The sequence below is a fragment of the Hirundo rustica genome, chromosome 4, assembly GCF_015227805.2.
Source record: "Hirundo rustica isolate bHirRus1 chromosome 4, bHirRus1.pri.v3, whole genome shotgun sequence".
In the NCBI taxonomy this organism is placed as follows: Eukaryota; Metazoa; Chordata; class Aves; order Passeriformes; family Hirundinidae; genus Hirundo; species Hirundo rustica.
In genome coordinates, this window is record NC_053453.1 from 13,294,308 (window position 1) to 13,299,621 (window position 5,314).

The 5,314-nt window shown below is 40.7% G+C and overlaps 1 long non-coding RNA gene across 1 annotated transcript; it reads left to right on the plus strand.

Annotated features, from left to right (window-relative positions):
• Positions 1–441: 441 nt before the first annotated feature.
• On the plus strand, positions 442–994 carry LOC120752264 (uncharacterized). The gene is made up of 2 exons (XR_005700651.1): positions 442–615; positions 712–994. It is a non-coding gene; the product is annotated as an uncharacterized LOC120752264 (long non-coding RNA).
• Positions 995–5,314: the final 4,320 nt, after the last annotated feature.

Below are 5,314 nucleotides of genomic sequence, written 5' to 3' on the forward strand. Positions count from 1 at the left end.
ACTTTCTCAGGCTGAAAAACAATATTCTTTTATATTATTGACTCTGATTCTCTTTGTGATTTAATCCTTCCCTTTACGTGGCTAGGGGGAAGAAATAGTGAGAAAGTCACAGCCACAAGCAATAACATGGCAATTAACTCAGAGGTACTGGTGGGACATTTAAGTAATTTTAAGTCAACATTTATAAACATGATGTTGCCGGCTTGAAAATCTGGACATTATTTGCAGCTTTGGAAGACTTGATTACTTAACTGATTTTGATTTTCAAATTGTTTTTGAAAATCAACCACTGGCTTGAATCTGCTCCAGATGGGCAATGACTGAAAATTGTTATAATCTGGCATGTATTTGGTAGTGCAGATAAGTGAGTTGATGGCCTCATTAAAAGTATCTCAAACATATGTGCTGATTAAAAACCCCCTCATCTCAGGCTCAGCAGGGTTTTGGCTGAGGGGAACTGAACTGCTCTGTCACCCCTAAGGGCCCTTTGCGGCATGACAACAGGAGGAACTTCATAATGCTGCTGCGCACAGAGGAGAATATGAAATGTGTCATGGCCCAATGCACCCGCCCAGCAGCAAGTGTACCCTGGTACAGGCCAGCAGGAGCTTCTCTGTGAGTACATGTGTCCCCACAACCTGAGTGAGAATCACACAACTCAGATCACGGGGTTTAGAAGTCTAAAACTGGTATTTATTTTTCCATCAACAGGTCCTCAAAATTATTGCTTATTTGGTTAAAAAATGGTACCGAGAGACAGGCACTGAAGGTTCAAAGGCTCTGAACATCAGAACCAGACAACCCAAACCCCTCTTGTAGCCTCTGCAGAGAGCCAGATGTTTCAAAAGTACATCACTTCCCATCCTAAGTGCAACAGCTAAAGCTGTTCATGCCAGTTGTGCCCTAGTAGTGCCTCTTTTCTTCCAAAAACAAATATGTTATATTAACATATAACAATTAACATTTACTGTGTTACATAACAGATAACATTTACCGTGTTTTAGTAAATTTAAGGCATGCAAGATAAATCCCGTTCTCAACAGCGTCCCATCATTCTGGCAGCTACTTGCTAAACTGCTATGAGAATATTTTGCGCTTTTTTCACAACCTCAGAACAACTGAACAGGGTCTTTCCTCCAAAGCGTTATGACTCAGCTCTCACAACACAGTAATTTTTTAAAGCAGAAAATGTACCATTTCTAATAACAAACCTGGCAAAGACACTTACCAAAATTATGTCACTGGCATGTATATCCCTGGGTTTTAGGATGCTTTGTAACCATTGCCTACATGAATTAAATGGCTCTTTTCTGTTTAGACAGCTGGATTTCTGTGTGGCACTAGATGGCAATATTCCCTCAGCTCCTGCAGTGGTCAGGGGAGCCATACCCAACAAAGGGACACATCCTGACCTTGTTTCCTTGTTATCACCCACGTAGCTCATATTATAAGAGCCAGGTTTTATGTGACTAAACTCAATCTGGGCTGCAGGGCTTTTTAAGATCTCTGTGCATTCATCCACCTACCTTTACAGCTTCACAGTTCTCTGTCAAAACATTTATTGGACACTAGGTTTACTGTGTGGGATCTTCGGTTTTATTAAGAAAGCTCTTATGGTCTCAGGCTGTTCCATGATGTTACTGCTCAAATCCACAGGCAAGAAATAGATACATCCAGAATATTGCACTGGTTTCCTGCTGCCTTTTGTGTATTAACTTGGTGGAAGATTCAGTCAAGTCATTACTCAGATAGAATGTTGCCTCATGTCAGTTGTAAGTGGATCAGATTTTCCACTCATGCTTGTTCTCAAAAAAAAAAAAAAATCGGCATAAACTAAACTCAGCAACTATAAAAAAGTAATTCTGTGTCTGTACTCAGCTGAATTTAACTCCATCCCTGCATGATATTTCTAGAGGTTTTCTCTAGTCAAAGAGCTTATAGATAGCAAGGAACAGGCCAGCAATGAATGTTGTCTATCTCTTTGGTGATTAAGCTTTTTTTGCCTTTGGACCCCTTTATTGAGGTCCAAGTCTATTGAAATTGCTCCTTTTAAAATCAGGCTTGTCACTGATTTTTGTGAGACCACGATCACTAGAACGATTTTCCAGTAATTAAGTACTCTGAAACCAAGGTGGAGAGTGAAACACCCCTGTTTACACACCACACCCCTCTTCTGGTCCCCTGGAGAGCCACAGAGCCCAGCTGAAGGTATCAAAGATTTGAAACCACAAACAAACAAAATTTCACACTGTTAGGAGGTAGTAAATTATTGTCACTTCTCTTGGTCAAAGAATAGAGTAACTTATGTGTAAAAACCCATCAATGTCCAAGTGAAGCTCCACCACCTGAGCCCTCACCCTGTGCCCAGCCATGCCCTTTTCTGTTAGTTGTACACTGTTCTGGGGGTTGTTTTTTCAAAGTTGATAGAAAATATTTTTTGTGTGTTAAAATGCAAGGTTGCTTTTGCAAAAATAATCAAATACCTTTTGTTGATAAAACAGGGAAGGTATTTCATGTTTTGTGATGTAAAGGCCCGCTTAAATAGTTCTTGATATAATAAAATACTTGACTGGATGAAGTGCATCACACTGTGTACATAGAAACCTTAGTGTTTGTGTACCCATATTTTCCCAGAGCATTTTTTTCTTGTTGCGCTTTTATCTTTTGCTATTCACAGCCTGGTTCATGTATTTACTAAACAGCTCAGGTGGCCAAGCAATTACAATAACAAATGTGCAATATGCTGTTACATGAGGTACAAAGTATTGCTGCATGGGTTCAGGCCCTCATCCAATAACCAGTAAATGCAGAAAGAAGACTTCATTTGCCTCAACACATTTTTCACTGTATCTTTACTGGCACTAGAACTTAGTTTGGAAGACATGATTAAAATTCAAGTGTTATATGTATCTGGTATGGACAAGTGACATAATTTCTTACAGGTACCAAATGTTCTACACCACAACAAACTATTCATCTCAAATCACAAGACACAAAAGACTTGCTGGTAACATCTACTTTTGCTTGGGTGAATGAATATTAAAACTTGTTATCACTGACTTCCATGTTTTGATAAGGCAGAAGAAAATGTAATATTTTAAGCAGCACAAGAACTTCTTAAAGAGAAAAACATTTAGAACCATGTGTTTTTTACAGTCACGGTGTCTTACAGTTATCATGATTGAGCTTGGGAGTGGGACTAAGACCTCTGGCTTTTCTGGAGTTTCTGTTTGGCCTTGCTGATGCCACTTGATCTTTACATTGGAAGCATTCAAGTACTTCTGGAGCTTTCTTGAATTCATGTCCTTGCAGTCATCTGTCTGCCTCAGTCTGCATTTGTCTAGCTGGAGTGGAAGGAATGGGAAGGATCAGAACAATCTCTGCTAACTTAATGCCTTTCATATTCCTGGTGGTCCTAAAATAAGCGCTCAAAATCTTTGTTGCAAAAGCCACTCTCAGAATTCCTTCTTCTTGGGAAAATGTTTTCATCTCTTGAGTGTATAACTGCTGTAGTAATGAGGACTTGTTTTCAGCACAGGCAACAGCATAATTTTCAGCCTTCTGTGTGTACTCACCCAGATTTTAGGCTGTTCTTTACTTAAACCTGGATCCCCCCCCAAAACCTAGGTGTGATGGAATCCCTTATTAACAAACACTTCAAGCTGATTGTCAAGGATATGCAAATGCTCCCTTGGATACTTGTAACCCCCTACTAAAGGAGGTTATGTTTTTACAAGTCAGTGTTAGAAAAATACCTGCCTAGGACTTTTTTCGTAATTGTATGGGTTACTGACCTAGCTAGGATGGGATTGCATTAGGTGAGATTGAGGTAGCATGGGTAGTACTCTATGACTTTTCATTTGTTCTTGTCACTCAGAAATGGTACAGAGGAAGATTTTAGCTGAGAAATCAATGGAAATGAAGTGTAAGTTTCTGGTGTAGGATGCTAAGGTATTGTTTTGATATTTTAGGAAAGGTTACCAAGGCAGTGGTTGGAGAAGCTGTAATGTTTAAAGAGAAAAGAAATTAAAGTAAAACTTGACAGTCTCAGTAATTTAATTCATGAAACAACAATAATAAATAATCATAAACTGAGGTTGGATCAGGCGTATGAAAATTCTCCTTAGGCTGCTTAATTTTTGGTGAGTAATTACCACAGTGATAGCAAATGTCTACTTTTCCATGAGTTGGCTACAGAGAACCACTACTCTGGCTGAAATAACCATTAATTAGCTGCTGGAGAAACCCAGCTACCTCACACTACCCAGAGAGAGTGGCCACCCCCAGGCCGAATTTGGCTCGGGTGGCAGTAGAGCAGGGCTGCTGATTCTGGCAGCCACGCTCTCTAATCACCAGCTGTGAAGCACCAAGGATTGGAGCAAAGACCAGGGAGGGGTCTCTTGTGTACGCATCAAAGAACTTTATTCCCCAAGGGGGGCAGTGACAAGAAAACCCAAACCCCACGGTCTGCACCATCTTTTAAATAAGGGAGGAACAGGAGGAGGATGCAATTCTTCAACCAATCAGAGATATGACAGGGAGGAGATTATGGAGGGCTCAAAATATGACAACCTGTAGGAAGGACAGTGGGACTGGAAAGGGTCACATGGACCAATGGGTCTTCATGGATTAGGGGAATTCCTGGGTGGGGCTTAGGCGGGGGGTAGAGTCAACCAGGACTGACAGGGAACTCTCTGGAACCAAGAGCAGGGATTAGGAAGGATTGCCATTATGTAAATGAGGTAACAGGTGGGTCTAGAGAGTGATGGACAACTGGACAAGGGAGGAGAAAACCTGGAAAATATCAAACCTATCAGAGGGGGAAATGATCCATTGGGAGAATAACTTCAGAAAAACTTAACAAAAACCCACCACTACAGGGAAAATTATGGCTCGATCCTCTGATGTGTTTGAAAAGTAAAAGAACATTTCCTTCGTGTTGACTGGAAGTCGATTGAGAATGAAATGCATAGGAAACATTTGAACATCCTGAACCTGCTCATTTTGTTCTGCAAGTAGACTACTTCTCGGAAGCTGGCCTATGTTGAAATCCCTCACTTTCCTGAGGACAGGCCATTGGAAGCCTGAACGTCAAGTTCCGCTCTTTCCCACCTCATAACCCTCACTTCTCATGTTCTTTCTCTCTCCCAGATTAAGACCAGTGCATTTTCTCAAACTCTCATCTGTGGATCTTCTCCTTGGAACCAGGATTCTTTAATCTCTTGAAAGATGTTTCATCCTCCTCATATTCTCCCCTTTACTTGATTATCCAGAAAACATTTTTTTCAGAAGTGCATTTTTACTCCAAAGCACC